Raw genomic sequence first — 21,410 nt, 5'->3', positions numbered from 1 at the left:
AAGAATAAAAATAATAAGCATCAGCTTTAAAAGCCTCCAGATCCTGCTTTGTGTTTGTCCAGTACTGCATAGTTCAAGACCCTGGGAAGCCAACAGATTAGTTGTGTTATCACCAAAGAATGGGCATGAGTACGCAGGTAACACACCTTGCACTATTGCTCCTTGATAAGCAGCACATGCCACACTCTCACTGACATGAACAGACACTCATTCTGGTCACATTCCCATGGCCCATCCGGACCTTCCGTATTGTCCTCACACATGGCTTCTGCCAGGGGAGTCCTGGCTAAAACTCTGGACAGGAGAAATCCAGAGATGACCAGAATTCTAGTCACACAGGGGAGGAGTAAAGATCTCATCAGCCTATCCTGCCTCTACAAAAACAATACATCCTCCGTTCATTTGTTCATCCTTCACAGAGGCTCAGCAAGCACCCTAAGCTATGGAGCCCAAGTTATGGAACAGACAGATACATACAGGGTTCAAATCCAGTGCTTCCACTTTCTAATTATGACATCTCTGAGACTTCCATTTCTAAAAAGATGGGTCCTTCCTATCTCTCCAGGTCCCTGTGAGGTACTGTATGTGAAAAGAACATCCTCACAGTTGTGGCAGACAAATTACAAGAAGTCACCACAGCAGGTAGGGTTTGAACTTGTAACTCCAGAAAAAAGCCCAGGAATTACATTTCTGTCCAATGGAGGACAGTTCTTCTCGGTATTTCTACATGATCTATGGATGGTAACAAGCCCCAGGCCTCCAGAGAGAACACCACACTGGTGACATTATGGGAAATAGTCTGGCAGTTCCTTAAAAGATGAAACATTGTGTCTGGCTTATTTCACTTAACATAATGTTTTCCAACCCCATCAATTTGGCTGAACTGAACTCCATTAATATGTACGATTTACACAATGTTCATTAAAAATGATGATTTTGAAGGTTAAACATTGAGTTACCCTAGACCCTAGCAATTATCCCCTTAGATGTACACCCAAAAGTCATGAAAATATAAGTCTACACAAAAATTTGTCCACAGTGCTCATAGAGAAGAAGCTGACTCTGATGGTTTCAATGTTGTTTGCTCTCCAGAACTCTGCCTCCACTGTGTGGTAGAAAGAAGCTGAAAACTTAATCTGACTAAGGTATTTAGAGGTGGTAGCTTTGGGAGGTGTTTGGGAGCAGATAAAGACATCAGGGTGGAACCTCATGGTTGAATCTTGGTGGCATTATAAGAAGAAGGAGAGAGAACAGAAAAAAACATACATGTGCTCTCTGTTTCTCACCATGTGATGCCCCACATGACTCAGACCAGAAAGAAGGGCATCACCAGATGCAGTCCCTGAACCCCGGACCAGAACCCTGTGAGGCAAAATAAACCTTTTTTTTTTTTTTTTTTTTTTTGTAATTTACCTGGTCTGTAGCACTATGTTTTAATATCAGAAAACAGACCAGAATACTGATCCAGGCTGGAGGAGCTACTTGAAGAGACAGTTCCAGGGTCCCGGGGAGCAGGTCCTGGGAATCTTCCCCCAAGTGCATCACTAGCTGTAAACTGAGCTCTGTCAGTCCCACCCACAGTCAGTGCATAGCCACTTTCACTAGTCACTTTTGTCATCCTAGTTAAATCCCAGAGGAGCAGCCCCACCCAGTGCTGTTTTAGGAATCATAAAAGAGAAGCCCAGGCCAAATTCAGCCTACAGACATGTCTCCTACAGCCCACGTTATATTTTTTAAATTCTGAAATTTCTTGCAGAATTATATTATATCTGACTTCTCTTGAAAAATCAAAAGATCAGGCAACATTGGCTTTACAACTGTCAGAACAGAGAGGTTTTAGGGATTTCTGGTCTTATTTGTGTTCTTTTTCCATCTACTTTTCTTGGCTTAATTTTGCTCCCCACACCTCAACTTTTTGCACTGGAAATTGATCTCTTTAATTTGCAGACTTTTTTTTTTTCCTAATTAAATGTCCATCCAAGTTTTGATATTTAGTGCTTCTATTATCATAGAATTATAAGTATCTTAAAAGTTCCATTATTAATTCTTCCTTGACCCATGAATTATTTAAGAGGTCTCTTTTTAATTTCCAAATAATGAGGACTTCTATTTTGAGGGTGATTATTTTCTAATTTCAAGGCATGAGGATCAGGAAACAAGATCTACAGTATAGTTACTCTTTGAATTTTCATGAGATTTGCATTTAATTGATGGATTTTATAAGTATTGCATATGTGCTTGAAAAAGAACAAGTAAATTTTCTTTACTAGATACAAAATTCACTTAAGCTTGCTATTGTTGTTACCCACAACTTACTTATCTTTGCTGATTTGGGGTCTACTTAATCCAGCACAAACCAGAAAAAAAAATGATTGAAATCTCCCCAAAATGATGATCAATTTGTCCATTTCTCCATTTCTAATAAAGTCTACATCAAATACATGAGACTACTTTATTAAATGAATATACCTTTAGAATTGCTATATCATCTTGAGAAATGAACCTTTTCTCATTAAATGGTGACCTGTCTCTCCTTGGCCTTGTCTGCTATTCTGAAGTCTTCTAAATCTTAGATTGACATAACAATACCAGCCTGTCTCTGGCTGCCTGGCACTTTGGTTTCTATTCCTTGTGCTTTCAACCTTTTCTTGCCTTTACACTTTAGCTGTATCTCTGGGGATAGCATATCCCTGGATTTTTGGATTGGTCTTATCTATCTAATACAGTAGCCTCCATCTTTGAATTGGTGGGCTTAATCCATTTACATTTGATGATTATCGGTCCATTTAGACTTGTTTTACCCATCTTATTTTATGATCTCAATTTGTCTTGGTTTTTCTGCTTCCTTTTTCTCCTTTCTAACTTTTCTTATAAAATATTACATCCCTTTTTCGCTAATCTATTCTCTCCTGCTGTGCGAGCTGCCCGACCTGGCTGCAGCCCCACGGATACATGTTAAACACGTGTACACGTGCCAGTTCAAAACCTGAATGTCACCTGCAGTTCAGTCAGCCCAGGGGGTACATGTGAATTTTCTTCTCCTTGGGGTTGGGCTGAGAGAAGAGATGTTTTACTGTGTCTCACACGGATCCCACATTTCCCAGTTTAGAGCTGCTCTGGGGCCATCAGAACCCTTGCCACCAATGCCATGGGGGAGGGGCCACAACAGCCACATCAGGATCCACACTGAGCTCATCCTGGGACCTGAGATGAGGCCACTCCTTAAATAGAGGCTTGTGCTGGATTTTTCCTATTTTGCCCCAGTTCCCACTGTTCTCTACTTTATTACACCCCTGGGCTTCATAAATCCACTTTGCTGCCTAGTCTAGGAAGTCACATGAGAAACAGCCCCTGTTTTGGAGAAACACAGAAACCACGAGATTTGACCCCAGCTTCATGGCTGTGATGGGAACAGGCATGTGCATGAGCACCTCACCTCCTGAACCAGCATCAGGGAGGACTTCTCTCGTTACTCAACACTGCTTTGCAGTCATATCATAGTACTGCCATTATTCAGCATTCCTGTTGTTTTATATTCATGTCACTGGACATCTGGCACTCCCATGCAGTCCTGGGATTACTCACCCGCCACGGAGTCCCGAAGACTGGCCTAAATTGCATATGTGATAGGACCAGAAACTAAAAGTCTTCTGGAAAAAAAAAAAAAAATAAGGCCCCTTCATCTCTGTTTCTGGAAGGAACCTGGAACTAATAGTGACAGGACCATGGTCCATGAACAAGTCAGAAGAAGGAACAAGGGAGCTGATCTACTGCCTTGCCCAGGCACGTGAAGAGTGGGCTGCGTCGGGGCAAGGAGATGACAGGCGTGGGAATGAGGCTCCGGACGACACAGTGCGGCCAGCTACCTGGCAGAGCCAGGGGCACAAGGAAGGTCAGAAGGTGGGCTCCCACAGGACACCCAAAAGGGATGAGATTGGTCAGTGTGGGCTTGAATAAAGAGAGCCAATCAACACAACCACACGGTGAACTAGGAGCCTGCACACAAGACAGACCATGTTAAAAATACCAGAGGATAAAGGCAGACCCCTAAATCTCTGAAGAGGTTCCTGGAGTTCACCTGACCATGACAGTCAGCGGCTCACATCCAGGGCTTCTCCAGCCCTTAAGCAGTCCTTGTCATGGTGTATCCTCTTGTCTGCCACCTCCCCACAACTGAACTCCTCAGGGACAGAGGCCAGATGGTACATACCCAGTGCCTAGTGCAGGGTGGTCACAAGTGTTCTCGCAACACTCCCTGCATGACTGACTGGATAAGTAATTGGGTGGATGGATGGATGGATGGATGGATGGGTAGATGGACGTACAGATGAAAGGATGGACAAATTCTGATACTAGAAAGTGAATTCTTCATTTCCATGGCAATTAAACCAGGCAACAAAGTCAGGGAGGGAAGCTGTTGCACTGCCATTGGCCTCAGTCACCAATTCTAGGTTTTTTAGGGATCCCACTGACCAGGCTTGACCACAGATCAATCATAGTGAGCCCAGTTTCAGAGAATGAAAGAGACACTGAAGGTAACTGCCCAGGCTTGTGGATGGGGCTGCTGATATTGATATGGCCTCAGTGCCTGAGAGCAGACTGCATGTGGTAATCCATCTTATCCCCACATCTTCCCTCTGTCCCTCCATCTGTGAATTCTGACCCTTCCCACCATTCAGCCTCCAGTTTTTTTCTACTTTCTGTCTCCCTGTCATGAAAGTTATCCAGGGCCTGGCTCAGAAATGGGTCAGCAAAGCCTCAAGGTAGGGCCATCTCCCAAGAACATGGGACTAAGGACCATATCATCTCCTTTCAAATGACAGCAGGTGGGAAATCTACCACGTTCCCCCTAGACCAAGCCCAAGGCCACCGCTGGAGCCTCACCAGATATAAACACAGAGCAGAGGCCAGTTCTTACCCCTCTCCTGGGGCATCTATGGAGAGCAGGACTAGTCAATAGCCACTGGAATGTTGAGGGTGCTCCCGATGGGCAAGTGATAGGGGGCTCAGCTTGGCCCTAGTTTGCTGGACCCCTGCTCTGTCCAGACCTCGGTTTCCTCATTTGTGTAAGTCACAGTGTTAAACTAAAGCCAGGTTTCACCCCCTGCTCATGGGCTGTATTCCTGTACCCTCTCTCCTCTACCCCCAACATATTTTGACTCACATAATTTCAACAGCCGGTGGCTGTTAGCAACTAGAGCAAAGGTGAGCAAGTGGTACCTGCCACAACCCTTGGGGAGCACCCTCAACAATCCAGTGGCTATTGCCAGCAGGCGGTTGGCTCTGCAGGAGCAAGGTTGGGTCTAACATGCCATTGTGTATGTGGTCTAGTTCCCTCTATCAGCGACCTGATGGGCCACCAATCCCTCTGAGTTCCACTGCACAAATGCCACCAAGCCCTGCAACTGACTGCTGATCCACTACCCAATCTGACCTGTTCTGGAGAATGCATACATGCCCCACGCATAAGCTTTGGTAAGATGCCACCTGGATCCCGTTCTCTATCCCCAGCCATTCCCACAGCCTTTGCGCACTAAGGTAAGCGCTCTCTGAACAGGCCCTTCTTCCCAGCAAGAAGACTTGGAGGGTGTTGTTCTCTATCAGAGCAGAGTGGCCCCTGGGTTCCTTCAGGTGAAACTGCAGGCAACTTTTATGATTGCAGAAGGACGAGAGCCACCCTCAGCCCACTGCAGAGTGAGCCCAGGCTGTTGAGTCTTATGATCTGCCTCTTGGGTCACACATACCCAATGGAGAAGGGTCCTGGGACTTACTAACAAGGACCATAGTGTCAGGATTGCGCAGGAAACTACGAGCCTGAGAATTTGGCTGAGGTTTAGAGGAAACAAGTCATCCAGAGACAGGTCAGACACCAGAGTCTTGGGGGCCAGCTCAGGGTAGGATAGTTCCTTCCAATATTTTCTACATGGATAAAGACACAGTTGTGCACACATGCATGTATGCAAATGTGAGGGAGAAAGAGAGAAAGGAAGTGAGATGGAGACAGAGAGTGTATGAATGCATAACCACCAACCAGACGTAGCCTTTGTCTGGGAATCTCAACCTCCATTGCCAACCACGGCAGGTAGGGCTGGAATGAGTGGGTGAGCCAGACATGAAACAGCAGGGAGACAGGGGCTGTCTGCTGCATCCACAACAGGCACAGAGCCACTGGCTAAACACTGCCTTCAGGCATGCACCCAGGATGACCATGCATGCCTTTGGATCTTTCTGGAAAAACTGAAAATTGAGATTTTAATAAAACCTCCTGATTTTTAAGTATACACTCAAAAGTTTTTGAAGACATTGTGTGAGTCAAATAAAACATGATGGAGGTGGGGGAGGGGTGCAGAAATATAGCCCATGAGGCCAGGCCTGGTTTTAGTCTAACATCCCAATTTCACACATGAGGAAACCTAGGTCAGGTCAGAGCGGGGACACAGCAAACTAGGGCCAAGCTGAGCCCCCTACCATTTGCCACAGCCCTTGGAGAGCACCCTCAACATTTCAGGCACCAAGGACACCAGGAAAGGGAGAATTGAGCCCTGCCCCCAGCAATCCCTGTTTCCAAGAGCCCAAACTGTGAGCTAAGGTGGCCCAAGGTTCCTGCAGGGCTCCTCTCTTCTGGGTGTGTGAGGACCCCATGCCCCTTCTCAGTCTAAGGTTCTAGAACAAATCAAAGTCAGCCTACCGCCCAGCACAAAGGAACACAGTTATCTGACCTGCATATCAAGCACTTTGGACCCAAGGGGTGCAATCCTCTTGTGACTACATCCAAACATTTGCTCTCCAAGCTGTAGGGGTCTGGAGAATGTCCTGACATGGGGGCCCATTATAAGCCTGGATCCCTGCAATCAGGTTCCAAATGCAACAACCATGCGATCTGTCCACCCCAGTCCTGGCCAGTGGGGTGGGCTGCCTCCCTGATGTCCTGGCCATTTGCAGGGGGCTAGGAGCTGATCCAAACCCAACAGCCACGCTTGCTCCAGTGTGCCCCATCCCATCCAAGGTTCTCCAGCCTGGATGGAGCCTCCCCCCACATCCTCCCCCCACACCCTCCTGCTAATGCTCTGCAGATGGGCTTCCTCACTGACCTCCAAGAAAAACAGGACGACCGCAGATTTCTCCTCATAGAAACGGAACCGCTGGAAAGGTCTCTCGCGACGTTCCCGAAATGAAAATAAAAATTCCTCTGAAGTACACTTCAACTCCCAGGCAGTCCCAGCTATATCCACGGCTGAGTCTCCAGCTGCCACCCGAGCTGGGGTGAAGGTCCCCAGCAGCAAAGCCACCACATGACACCCCTCCTCTACCACCACCCACCTAAGAGCCACTTGGCCCATTCACAGCTTTCAAACTTTTTGCATTAGCTGCCAACATTTGAAAATGAAGTGGTTTTACATAAAATCTTGATTTCCAGCTTCTCTTAAAACATCACAGGCCCTCCTGCTGCCAGCCGACCCCACATTCACCTGCACCCCCACAGCCAGCCCAATCTACCTACACTGTCCCTGTGGCTCTCACCAGTAGCTGCATACACAACCTCTGTCCTTAGGTCACAGGGACATACGCTCCCCTTTGTTGGGGCTCTGACCTTCCCTGGAGTCCAGTCACCCAGCTCTGAATCCCTTCTGAGTCCAAGTACTAGATCTCGAGTCCCGACACCTCCTGTACACATTCTAGCACATGACTGCCAGTGGCCATGGGCTTCAGGTTGGGTGGGCAGAGTGGAGCAGGCCATCACTCTCCTTGTTCCTAACCCAAGCCTCCTGACCCAAACAACTTGCACTGAACATCCTGTCAATTCAACTCCCTTAATTCCACTTCCCACAGATCAGCAGGGGCTCATGCTGGTGGCCTAGGGGTCTCAGGGTTCCCCTGAACCTCTTCCCTGTTGGAATGACCTGTCCACACTGGGATGACCCATCCTAGCTCTTTGCCCTCCTAACTCCACCACTTGCCAAGTCCATTTGTTCTTCCAAGTCTGGTCACCCCCACCCTGGCCCCAGCCCCTGCCACGTAAACTATCAAAAAGCTGTGTATAAAGAGGTTGACTGCGGGCCTCTATGGCACATCCCACAGAATCCCTGCAGTCAGCCAAAGAAAGGCTCCAAGCCTGGACAACATTTCTTCCAGCTGGGAATCTGAAGATGGACTCAAACATGTGTCCAGAGAGATCTGGACAGAAGCCTTGAAAAAAAAGTCCAGACACACTGAGCCTTGCTAGGCCTGCATCCGAGCAAAAGAGAGAATTCCTGCCAGCACTGTCATGGTGGGTCTGCAGGGCCTGGCTAGGGAGTCCGGCTAAGAACAATGGTTCTCTGGCTCCTTCCTGACCTTGGGGTGATTCTAGATGGGATTGTGGGTCTTCCTAGTGGGCAGTGTGCCTCTCTGACCAATATGGGGTTTCCTAACATGACCTCCAGCATACTCACTCTTCTATCACTCCATATCACTAATCTGGCTACTTCTCTCCATGGTCACTCTGGTCCAGGCCACAGTCTCTCACCCAGGCAGCAGCCTCCTCCTGGCTCCCTGCCTCTTCCATGGAAACCAGACCATGGCATTTACAGTCAGGGAACAGTACCCCCTGTTCCAAGACTGAATCCATAAGAATCACTGAGGTCTGCCCCTCACACCCACTACCACCAGCCCTAACCCTGCTCCCCCTGCTGAGTCCCCAAACAAACCAATTCCATTCCCCCACAGGACACTTGGATCTACTCCCCCAAACCCCTCTCCCTATTAGTGAACAACAATCCAGATCTCAACCCCAACATCGTGGCACTGCCCATGCTTTCCATTGTGCAGATATTTGAAACCTGACCAGTTTGCTCTGTATGAAGCCAAGACCGCATCTGTCTAGCACCCCCTGGGTCTCAGAGCCTGGCCCAGTTCTAGGTCCTGTTGTGGACACTCCATAAATATCTGTCCAATGAGTTAAAGGAATGAGTAAGCGAATAGAGGATATGGTTTCATGAGGTACTTTGTGTTCAAAGACCGTGGAGTGGGGAACAGCAGCCAGAGCAGGATGGGGGTGGTGAGGCTTGCCTTCCTGGGCCCCACTCCATGCTGTCCCAGTGCCTACCCGATGTCCTCAACCTCAGGGTCTGGACCACAGCTTCTGACCATAGGGAGAAGAAGCTGAGTCACTGATGGGAAAGTGATGAGCAGAATCAGGGATATTATTTCCAGAGCCCAGTATAAAATGAAAATGCAAGGTCGCCGGTGTAAAAAGTGCTTAAGAATTCCATCCTTGTGAAACTGGCCCTGGTTAGGGTGAGGAGATGGAGCCAGTAAAGGCCTGTGAATCCCTGATGTCCCATGGCCCCAGCAACATGCCACCTCCACAAACCTAAGAACCTGCAGCCAGGAGCAGCGGGCTGTGAAAGTCCAGGCAGGCATACCATCAGAGCCACAATACAGGTGGGCTTCCGCAGCAAGACCTCAGACAGCTACGAGAAACAATCGCTGCTCCAGGAGTGAGGAGAACGGGGCCAGGCTTTCTAGGCAACTACATTCATTCTTTCTTTTCACGGATATTTAGGCACCAGCTGTGTGCCAGGCACTCCACACGATGCTAGGAATTTTGCTGCAACCAAAAGTCTCGCCACAGCCAATGTGCTAAGTGACCTGGAGTCTCACCCTTGCTGGACTTGGGTCTCTGCCTCAACGAAGCAGAGCTCCAGGCCTCCTAAGGATGTCCAGCCTTGAGACAGGGCTCCGAGAGCCAATTCTCTCCAGCCCAGGCTCTGAGCATGACAGGAGGGTGCAGCACAGGGAATCAATAGCCCTTGGTTCTTAGGGGCCAGTGTCCCTCTCTGACCAATGTGGGAGTCAGACAGCCTGACTTCTATTGTTGCTCTACAACTTACTACCTGTGCAACTGTTGGAGTCTCAATTTTCTCATCTGTAAAGCGGGCACAGCAACAGCACCAATCAACTGTGTGGGCTTGTTACAAGATTTCAATAAGATGCGATGCCTGCATTGTTCTGCTAAATGCTGTGACCATAAATTCTCAACAAACTGCAACCTTCTCCTTCTTTCCCTGTTGATCTCACTGGGATGGCGTTACTCGTGGGCCTTGGTATTCTCACCTGCTTTCAGGTGTTCCATGAGGATGAAATGACACACCAAGGCAGTGCACCTAGCCTCAAGCAAGCCCTTAATAAATATGCATGTGCCTAAACCACCAGCTCATCTCCAAGGAGGCGGGAGAAGGACCATTTACACAGCCAGCTAAGGAAACACTAACAAAACTGGAAAGGAAAGGGGAGCTCCATCCCACAGAAAAGGTCTGTATCAAAGTCAATATCTAAAACAGATTTTTAAAAGGCTTATCTCAATATATAAGACCCCAGGAGAGAAATGGGCTTTTCCAGGAGGAAAAGAGGATACACAAAGTCATCACACACAGGGAAGACCACTCATCCTTCAGCAATCAAGGAAGCACAAATTAAAACGAAAAGCAGCATTGCTTACGGCTAGAGGAGCAAAGTATTTAACAGTAAAGCCCCTGCGCTGGTGAAGATTTGGGGAAACCAGAGCTGCTATGGGAACCAGGCTGGCTCTGCATGAATGGTGAATTTGTTCGGCACTTGGATTCCATAATTCATTCAGTCACTCAGCAAGTACACCCTGATGGCTGCTCAGAGCCAGAGCTCCAGGGCTTTGGGGCTGCTCAGGCCACCATCTGTGGGGTTAGCAACAGGTACCTTCACAGGAATAGAACCCAAGACCAGCTGCCAGGGTGTCTCCAGCCCCTACTTCCAAGAGAGTTTACACTCACCAGGAGTAGAGAGGACTGAGGCTGTCCCAGGCAGCCACTGTGAGGGAGTGGCTGGTGAGCGCTGCCTGGGAACCAACTGGGTGAGCAACTGGGCTCTGCCTGCAAGGGCCCAAGAAGCAGGGCCCACCCTACACACATCCCACCCTACACTCTCACAGCTCCAGCTTCTCCCCACCTTGTGGGGGCGCTACCCAAAGTGGCAGGCTGGGGAAGGAAGACCTGGCCCTAGTAAAGCAGCAAGGACACACATGAATCCACCAGACCTGCTCCTTACATTGTTCCTAATTATCCCAAATGCAGAGAAGGGACACTGCCATCAGGGGCAAGAGGGGTTTCCAGTGCACACGAGAGCCTGCCTGCCTGCGGGGCCACATCTGGAACCCCAAATCCCTACCCCATGAGTCTAGAAGCTAAATGGGCCTTTGCCTATGGCCTGGACCTTTTCTCCTGGGGAAAAAAAAAAAAGTTTCCCCTGAGCCAGGGGGGCACAGAGCGGGGGGGGCTATGTCTGTGGAATCAGAGGGACAGGTCCCCATCCCAGGTGCTGCACTTCGCCTGGGTCACACGGAGTGAACACCAGCCTCAGGGCTTCAGGATCTACTATTCCCTCTGTCTGAAACACTTCACAGAGCTGAGCCTCCCATCATCGAGGTCTCTGTTCAAATGTCGTCACTCCTAACCTAGAGCACCTCCCTCCCTTCCCGCCTTCTCTCATGCTATACCACGCACCCCCCTTTTTTTAAACTTTGACCACAGAATTTTCTACTGTCTACAAGTTTCTGCTCATGGTTTCCCTTGCTGGACTGTGAGCTCTGAGAGGATGAAGACTTGCTCTGGGTCATCCACTGCTGCATCCCCAGCACCTAAACCCATAGTGGGAGACAGGTAAGAATGTGCTGAATGAATGAATGAATGAATGAATGAAAAAGAAAACGTGTGGCACTGGGCAAGGGCCAGCCCTCTCTGAGCCTCAGTCTCCCCTCTAAAAACTATAGTAGTTATTACTGTTATTCCTCCTGTGATTTTTCAAGCAGCATTATGATGAGGAATTATTGAATCCTCCATGACATTTGGTCACCTGGTCCTTTCCCAGCCCAGATCAGCCCCCACAGGCCCAGCCCCTAGGCCATCTCTTCCACCACATCCTGGTCCAGACTTCTGCAAACTGTCCCATCCTGTGAGCTCTCACCTGGGCCCTGTCCTCCTCCCAGGTGTGCACCATCAAGCTGTGGGGGACGCTCCAGCTGGACTGCTCCTTTCCCCTGAGGCTTGACTCCTGTATTAATCTGCTTTTCATCACTGTAACAAGATACCTGAGATAGAAACTTAAAGGAGGAAAGACCATTTTGGCTCACAGGTTTCAGAAGCTTCAGTCCAAGGTTGCTTGGCCCTATTGCTACAGACCTATGGCATCACAGGACATCATGGCAAAACACATGGCGGAAAGAAAGAGGAGGCCAGAAAGTGAGAGAGAAGAAGAGGAAGGGTCCAGGGTCCCAATAACCCCTTCAAGGTCACTTCCCCACAGGCCTAACTTCCTCCCACTAGGCTCCACCTCTTAAAGGTTCTAACATCTACCAGTAGTGCCACAGGCCGGCAACCAAGCTTTCAACACAAGCCTTTGGGGGACACTTATCTAAAACCTAATACCCAGAACCACACCCAGGGTGAGGGCCAATTTGGGAGCTCTAAAAGAGGCAGTCCAACTCGAGTTATCTAGCCCAGCTTCCACGTACCATCTTTGTCTACCGTCTTTGTAGGGCGGGTGCTGGAGATGCAGCTGTAGATAAGCCAGAGCAAGTCCTTGCTCTCCCCAGAGCTCACAGTCCTGTGAGACAGACACGATGAGCCCAAGCTCCCAGAGTGGAAAATCCTATGGTCAAAATTAAGTAGGATAAAACAGCATGAGAGAGGGCAGGTAGAAGGGAGGTGGTCTAGGTCTGAGTTGAACTGAGACCTGAAAGATGGGGAGGCTCAGGACTGGGGAGAGTGTTTCAGACAGAGGGAACAGCAGAGGCTGAAGCCTGAGGCTGGTGGTATCTCTGTCTGGCCCAGGCTGAGTGCAGCACCTGGGATGGGGACCTGTTCCTCTGATTCCACAGCCACACCCTTTCCTGGCTGCCCCAGCTTAGGCTCAAGAGAGGGTAAGACTGAAGGAGAGAAAAATAAAGCCTGAGAGTGGGAGGGGGAGAGAGCCAGACACCAACATTTCCACCTAATTGTGTGACCTTTTCCTGGCTCAGAGTTCCTTCAGGGCCAAGTGCACAGTGCTGCTTGGGATTAATTTCAAAGAGAAATGGGTCAAGGAAAATTGGAAATTTTTATAGAAAACACTTCGGGCTTGGAGCTGGTTAAAGTGTTTGCCATCCTGCTGAGAATTCTGAGAGGAAATAGGGCCTGTGGTCAGAGGTCTCTGGCTGGCATAAATTGGCAGAGTTTGGATCTTGAGACCAAACCCAGTGTCCTAGCCACGCCTGTCCTCACTGGTTTCAGGGAAGAACATTCAGCCTCTTTCAGACGTCCCTCGAGTTATCTCTGCGTGCCCATCACGGCAACTTCAGTGCAAATGCTGGATCCCAGAATGTCTCCCCTCCATCCTCTGTATCCCCCAGCAGCCTCTGAGCAGAGACCCACGGTGGGATCCTCCCCTTGTGTCCCCCATCATGCAGGAATTCCGTGATGTCTCTTTGACAGTTATTCACGGGGACACCTGAGCCACGGAGGGAGCCTCACCCAGTCCCAAGGGATGTCCTGAATAGAGCCAGCTAGTCCCATCCCCAGCCAGAAGCACAAATGTCACAGACAGCTAGCATCTGCTATGTTGGGGACATGCAGAAAGCAGATCTGCCGAGCTCACTTGCAAAAAACCAGGTGCACTATTTTTGCTAATTAAACTTTGGTTCTACCTGTAAACAGATCTCAGCTTCACTTTTGATCATGTGCTCTCCAGAAGCCAGGTGTGGTCACCGTGCCATCAGAAAAGCTCTTTTGGGGACATTCACAACACAAATCCAAAGGGAAGGAAAGAAAAGCATTATGTCTGTGGAAAAGAGCAGAGCAGAGAAGGGGTGGCAAGGGGCTGAGGGAAAATCAGGGACCCACACAAGCACCCCTGGACTCCTAACAATGGGTCACAGCAAGCAAGGAGCAGGCACTGTGCTCTGGATGAGAGGTGAGCTAGTTTGTATAATGCCAACATCCCTGGAACATTGTACCCACTTGGAGATGAGGAAACTGAGTCACTAAGGGGTCGGGTACTTTGCCCAGGGCCCCACAGTCAGTGGAACAGCCAGGCAGCCTCAAGCCACACACACTCCACTCGTCTACCATGCTGGGAGCAGCTGCTGAGATGCAAGCCATCTTTGTGGACCATTGCTTACACCTGAGTTGGGGTCACAGCCAGGACTGAAATTGCCATGCTCTGGATCACACTGGTCATCTGCCCAACAATCCAGGACCTTTCTGAGCCACATTCACCTGGTTGCCTTTACCCCTGAATCAGATTCCATAGAAACATGAGAAGTGAGAAGAAGTCGGGGGAATGGGAATGGCAGGTCTGAGACATGGGAACAGCTACATTTATATTGGACATGGAAGAGAGGATGTTCAACCAAGCATGTGGGGTTGTCAGCACTGGTGTGGAAGTAGGGGAGGGTTGGAGAGGAGGCATGTCAGTCACAGACTGCATTGTTGGAAACACACCATGGATCCTTGTCTCCACTGTGAGATGAGGTGGGTCCTGGCCACATGCATGGTTTCTGCCTTGATACACCAGGATGCAGGGCTCATAAACTGCAGACCCCAGTCCAGAAAAATAGCCAGGTCAGGTCAGGGCTAACCCAGGCCCTTCCAGCTTGATTGATGACTCTAGAGTGCTCTCCCCCAAGTCTGACCCCAGACAACTCCAGGCCTCTGAGAACGTGCAGCCTCGGCTTTCCCAGTGCCAGCCCCCGCCCACCCTTCCTAGCGTGGGCCACGTCACCACCCTGGCATCTCCAACAGCTGTCCCAAGGGCCCAGCCCACAGGACAGGAGCACCGTGGCTTCTGCCAAGGGTGTGCTCAGCTCTGATACACGCCTCCCAGAGCCGGGGCCAACTGCCTCAGGTTTCACCACCAGTACTTCTCCTTGGGTTTCCTCGGGTCCCCGAGCTGCAGACACAGCCCAGTGGTGGAAAGAGGAGGAGGAACTGAGAGGGTACCAGGAATCAAACCCAGAGGTGCACTGCAGTGATCTAGCAATAGCCAGCTTGACAGGGCCCAGGCTGAGTTGTACTAAGAGCCCCAGGATCACCATGTGAGAGAGCTGGACCCCAGGGCTCAGCAAGCAGTTCAGGAAGTGCCAGGGTGGGAGACACAGAGGGAGGTCCTGACATGGGGACAAGAGCCAGGCCTGGGGCTCAGGGTGTGAATCCATCCAGGGGGCACATCACCATCCTCCCCCAGGGCCCCAGGGTTCACCGCTTAGACAGTCAGCTGAATCATGACCCCCCAGGATGTCGACATCCCACTCTCCAGACCCCTGAGTGTTACCTTTTATGGCAAAACAGAGTGCCGATTTAGGATCTTGAAATAGGGAGACTCTCCTGGATTACTTGTGGCCCCTAAAAGGAATCACAAGTCCTTATAAAAGGGGGACAGAGGGGAACTTGGCTACAGGAGAGGAGGAGACCATGTGACCATAGAAGCAGAGGCCAGAACGATGCAGCTGTAAGCCAAGGGAGGCCGGCAGCTACAAGAAACTGACAGAGACCAGGAAAGATTCTCCCCTAGAGCTTCTAGAGGGAACCAGCCCTGCAGACACCTGGATGTTACTCCTTAAAGACTCATCTTAGATATCTAACCTCCAAAATTGTGAGAGAATAAATTATGTTGCTTTAAGCCACTAAGTTTGTGGTCATTTGTTACAGCAGCCACAGGAAGCTAAGACATCAACAACTGCAGATCAGAAAGGCTCCCTGACCTAGCTGTCAATAAATCTGCAATCCCCCACCCCAACATATCTCCTGCTCCGTCCACTCCAGTCCTCCCTCCCACCAGGCTTCATCTCTGCCTGGGCCCAGTCCCTAATCCTGACACCCACTACATATCACAGAGGCTTGCCTGCCAGTAAATGGAGTCTGGCCAACTTCCCTGTCCTATGTGTGTCCTGTTGGGACAGGGCTCCGGTGTCTCCCCCATGCCATTGCTCCAGCCATCCCGCTGACCTCCCCACTCAGCACATTACAACCAGAGCAGGCTTGCCAAAACAGAATCCTTAGTCAAGTTTCTTCCCCAAACCCTCTGGTGTCTCTCCCATTCCATACAGGAGATTGAGCAGGTCCGGGTCACTGGAGGCTGCAGCCCCCACAAAGTCCCCAGCTATCAGCTTTGCCCTCCATCTCTCGCTCGGCAGCCTGGAAAACTCCTGTCCGGCTCAAGGGAATGAAGTATGAGGCTGGAGGGGTTGGCTTGCAGGCACAGTTGGGAAGGGCTGGCTGTGGGCCACCAGGTGGAGACTGCAGGCAGGCCAGCCAGCCGCTCTCGGCCACGTGGAGGAGCCACCCAGCACAGGCACCCCCCTCTCTCAGCAGGCTTGCCTTGGCAGCAGCAGGGCAGAGTGACTCCCGCGGTGTTCTACCTCCTCTGCCCGTCAGGGAGGACACCGCAGCCTGACAGCAGCGGGCAGAGGCTTGGCACAGGCTGCTTCTGAGAGAAGGCAGCAGCCAAGGTCACTGGCACAGGGTTGTCTGACTTCTCTTCCCTCAGTCCAGGAGGGGTGTGCATGGCGGGGCTTGAGGACACAGCAGCCTAGTGACAGATTCCCCAGGACAGGAACCACCTGCCCCTACTCCGTTCCAAGGCATACCTAGGGGGACCACAGAGGGCAGCCCATGGAAGAGGGCGGAGGATACTTCTGCCTGTACATCTCAGAAAGCAGAGGCCAGCCAGGCGGCTTGTCATCCCAGCAGCTTGGGAGGCTGAGACAGAAGAATCCCGAGTTCAAAGCCAGCCTCAGCAAAAGCGAGGTGCTGAGCAGCTCAGTGAGATCCTGTCTCTAAATAAAATACAAAATAGGGCTGGGGATGTGACTCAGTGGTTGAGAACCCCTTAGTTCAATGCCCCATACCACATAAAAAGAAAGCAGAGGCCAATGCCAGGGGTGGGGGGAAGAAAGAGGGGGGGGTGCTTGTTTTATTTGGTCCATATGATGCTTTTCAGAAATTTGAAACCACACTTTAAAATCAGGGTGGTTCACATACAAATTATGATATCTGAATTCTCTTGACAGTATGATAATCAGCTGGCTCAGATCTAAACTTCTACCAGTCATGGTCAAGGAAGGGCTGTCCCTTTGGATGGGGTCTCTGGTCTGCCCTATACCCATGGCAAGGCCAAGGCCAGAGGCTGGGTGCTACTGCTTTTATTTTTACAGACATGTTTTCTTTGTCATTGTGTTGACATCAAAAGCAGGGAAATGAAAGCCAAGCCAAGGGTGGGTGCAATTCTTTTTTTCCCTCTGCCGTTCTTCTCATTGGCATTGCCTGCCAGGCCCCGAGGGCTTCTGAGTTTGCCGTTCTTGTGTTGGGACACCAGGGCTTTCTGCAAGTGGCGCTGTGCATCTGAAAGGAAGATTGCATACACAGAGTATGCTCTAGGGATTTTCACAGAATCCCAATTCCAGCCCCCCGAAGGCTGAGACAGCCAGGCCCTCAATGCCAACGCCAAGACCAGCTTCTTGGGATCAGCCCAGCCACAGCCTGGACTAACCTTTCCAGGTGTGGGGCACCATCTGGCTGAGACTGGAACTAGATGTTGCTCCACATGGGCCCTTCATGGGTGTTTCAGAAATGTGTGCTCTGTCCAGTATGTAGCCAGCCTTGTATGAGGGTCAGTTCACCTCTTGAAACTGGCTGAATGGTGACCCCCAAGGATGACAAGTCCCGATTCCCATAACCTGTGACTGGTACTTTGCAAATGTGATCTGATTAAGGATCTTGAGATGGAGAGACTGTCCTGGATGAGCCGGATGAAACCAAAATGCAATCACATGCAACCTCGCAAGGGGAGGCAAAGGGAGATGGGACACAGACAGACAGAAGAGGAGGTGATGGGACCAGAGAGGCAGACAATGGAGAGACACAGCCATAAACCAGGGGAGGCTGGCAACCACCAGACGCAGGGAGAGGCAAGGAATATATCTCTCCTAGAGAGACTCCGGTGGGAACACAGCCCTGCCAATACAGTGATTTTGGCCCGGTGAAACTGATTTCAATTTCTGATCCCAAAAATTATAAGATGATAAATTTCTATTCTTTTAAACCCCCAGCTGGTGTATCACTGTAGTCTGAGGCTTAGAGGGAATGACGAAGTCAGGGTCCCCTAGTTCTAAATCCAGGCTTCTGGCCCCGGGCAAGGCTCCTCGTCCTGTATTCTGTTTCTGGCTCCCTCTTCAACAACCCCAGAGATGAGAGATGGAAGCCAGGGCAGGGCTCAGGCACAGAGCTGAACCCTGTTCACATACATGTGTGTATGAGCACACACGCACATGCACACGCACACATGCACATAAAACATGGTTTCCCCCACCCCCACAAGATAGTATCCAAGGCAGGCCTTAGGGAGGGCAGAGAGAGATTCAGGTCATCCATACACCTGAGAAAGGCCCACAGACCCAGGGAGGCCTGGGTGATGTCTCGGCCAGCTTCCCCCAAAAGGCCACCCTGGTGCCCTGGCCCCAGAGCTCTGCCTCCTGTCCCAGCAGAGCTCAACAGAGATGCTTCTACAGACACCAGTGGAGACAGTGAGGAGAAAAAAGGGTCCTCCTCCTCTTCAACCCTCCACCCTTCCTGACAGCCTCCTCCAGGGCTGGAGGGCGAGACTGCTGTGAGCTAAACCACCTCCCAAGCACACCCGACCCCAGCGTGAGTCTGAGAAAACATGTTAAAACCCTCATTTTCCTTCCATTTCCCCAGGCAAATTGCAGCCCAGCAACTGATCTAACATGACAGACTATTAGTGAAATGATTCTCTGAGGCTCTGTAAGCCCCGAGGTCACCCTAGGCAGCCTGTTGGCTTCTCACAGAAAACGGGACAATCGTCTCAGCACCCCTGAGGAGCAGTCATGTGGGCCCCAGGAATGCCCAGGCACCACCAACCTCGAAAGCCTGGGGTGGGTGTGTCCCCTTCCCCACGGGATGCAACACACCTGTTAGCACCTCCTGCCTGCTTCAGCCAGAAGCTCATGGATATATTAGGGTTCCAGCCAGAATTTACTAGAAAAAAAGAGTCCCAGCTATGGTTTGGATATGATCTCTCTCTCAAGGGTTTACACATTAGAAACTTGATCCCCAGAGTAGTGATCCTAAGAGGTGGTGGAACCTTTAAGCAGTGAGGCCTAATAGGAGCTCTGTAGATCACTGTAGGAGCTCCCCTTAGAAGGGATTGATGTAGCTCTTGTAGGACCTCTGAGTTCTTGCAACATGCAGTTTTTAGAAGAGTGAGCCTGGTCACTGAGTCGCTTTTTGGCTTCCTTTCTGGAGATGTGATCTCTTAACTTTCCTATGTGTTCCTGCCATTGTGAAGCCATCAGCCCTTAGGCCCTCACCAGCCACCCAACCAGTGGGATCTCCTGAAAAAGTTTGGACTTTCAGCCTCCAAACTGTAGGCTAAATAGACCTCTTTTCTTTATAAAGTTAGCATGCCTTGGGTATTTCATTATAGTAACAAAAAGCAGACTACTACAGTCCCCTAGTGTTTTGCATTACTATAAAAAAAAAAATACCTGAGGCAGAATACTTTATAAGGAAAGAGTTCGTTTACTTCATGATTCTGCTGATTAGAGGATCTAAAGAGCATGGAACCAGCATCTTAGTATGGACCCACTTGGCTGCATCCAACCTGGTGAAGAGGCAGAAAGGGAAAAGCTGTGTATAAGAGATCAAGCACATAGGATGGTCTTGTTTTTTAACTATCTGCCTTTATAAGTCCCAATCAACTCCATGAAACCAATGTTATTCATTCTTGAGGGAGGAGCCCCCATGACCTAACCCCTTCCCACTAAGCCCCACCTCTTAAAGGTCCCACCACTTCAGCACCACTACACTGGGGACCAGGCTTCCAGCACATGAACCTTTGAGAGACGAACTACACCACTCTTGTAAACACACACACCCTTTGCACTCAAGTCCTGGGATTCTGTGCCCAGCAGGGTGTGTTTGCTGGTATGCCCAGCCACAGGACACAACTTTTATATATCCCCGGCTGCCACTCTGGGTCCTGACAAGGCCCAGGCCAATGGAAAGTTGAACCATCTGAGGTCACCCCAGGCCCTCGGCCCAGACCCAGCATAAACTGTGTCTGGATCCTGTCCAGTCAATGAGTCGACCTCAGCCCTAGGCCATAAGGGAACAATCAGGCACATCCAAGGGGAAACAGATTCTCTGTGGACCTGAGTCACTCATGCAATGCCATGCTGACACTGGACAGGGTTGTCAAAGAAAGGGGTCTAAGCCCCAGACCATAGGTCTGTAGTCTGAACTTAGAGCCCAAGGCCCACACGCACACCCACACTCTAAGCTCCTGACTGGGACTCTGAGCTGACACAGAGGTCTAGAGCTCAGACTTGGACAGGTTCACCTCCTTCCCAGGGGCCAATTACCAACCCCTACCCCCACCCACCTTCCAGCCCAGCCTCACCCCCTGACCTGTGCTGCTGGCTTTATCCAGCACCTTCTAAGGCCAATGGTTTCTGGGCTTATTCAGAGTTTGAAAATTCCTTTCCTGTGTTCTCAGTTCCAAGTTCTCATTAAAGATATGTGGATTGGGGTTGTGAGGTGGAGGGAGGATTCAACAGAAGATGCCAAAACACCAGAAGTCCAGAAAATAAAGTCAGGCCAGCTAGGCCGTGGGGGAAGGGCTTCCATGTTTAGAAAGATAAGCACCATATGGAATTTGGGATCCGAGTCATGGTGAAGGGCACTTGGCCAGCTCCACTGTGCAGACTCCACTTTACCCTGCCTGGCATAGGTGCAAGGGGCAGAACCATCCAGAATCTTCCAGTGGAGGCCAGTGCAGAAGTAAGCTTTCTGGGAAACAAGCATTTTCAAACCCAGCAGACACAAGAAAAAGCAGAAACCAGAGGCCGCCCAAACTTGCCAATGGTCAGAAAGAAGCAAGTTCAAAGGGGGCCTTGACCTCAGGTCCAGAGCTCTCCCCTTGTCCCACTTTGGCTCTGGCCCTACAAGGTTGCTCTCTCTGCAGAAAAGCAAAAAGGTGGGAATGAGGCAGGAGGGGCTAGGCTGAGGCTGGGCAAGGCTGAGCAGGCAGCACCCAGTGGTCCAGCTGGTGGCAGCCAAGGTGGACAGCAATTCATTATCAGAGAAGAGGGGGCCATAGAAGTATTGATTAGCTCCAGAGAATACTGGGCTTCCTGATGGAACAATTCCTTTGCAAAGGTATCTGACACGGTTTCTTGAAATTAGAATGGTGCCCTGCCAAGCTGCACCCAATTGATCTGTCAAGCTGGGAAGTCAGAGAGACCTAAAATAAATGAGCCACGGCTGCTCTGGAGGGATGAAGTACTTCAGTAAATCACAGCACTAGGGGCTGCCCCGGCCAGGAGCCTCCAGAGCCATCCCAGGTTA

General features: G+C 50.3%; 1 protein-coding gene across 1 annotated transcript in view; it reads right to left on the bottom strand.

Moving 5' to 3' along the window:
• Adamts2 (ADAM metallopeptidase with thrombospondin type 1 motif 2) overlaps nucleotides 1-21,410 on the bottom strand; it is a 246,675-nt gene that overhangs the window by 145,621 nt on the left and 79,644 nt on the right. The gene's annotated exons all lie outside the window — the stretch shown is intronic.

The sequence above is a fragment of the Callospermophilus lateralis genome, chromosome 5 (genome assembly GCF_048772815.1).
Source record: "Callospermophilus lateralis isolate mCalLat2 chromosome 5, mCalLat2.hap1, whole genome shotgun sequence".
Taxonomy (NCBI): domain Eukaryota; kingdom Metazoa; phylum Chordata; class Mammalia; order Rodentia; family Sciuridae; genus Callospermophilus; species Callospermophilus lateralis.
Note: the sequence above shows the minus strand (reverse complement) of the source record. Positions and strands in the feature narration are given on the sequence as shown.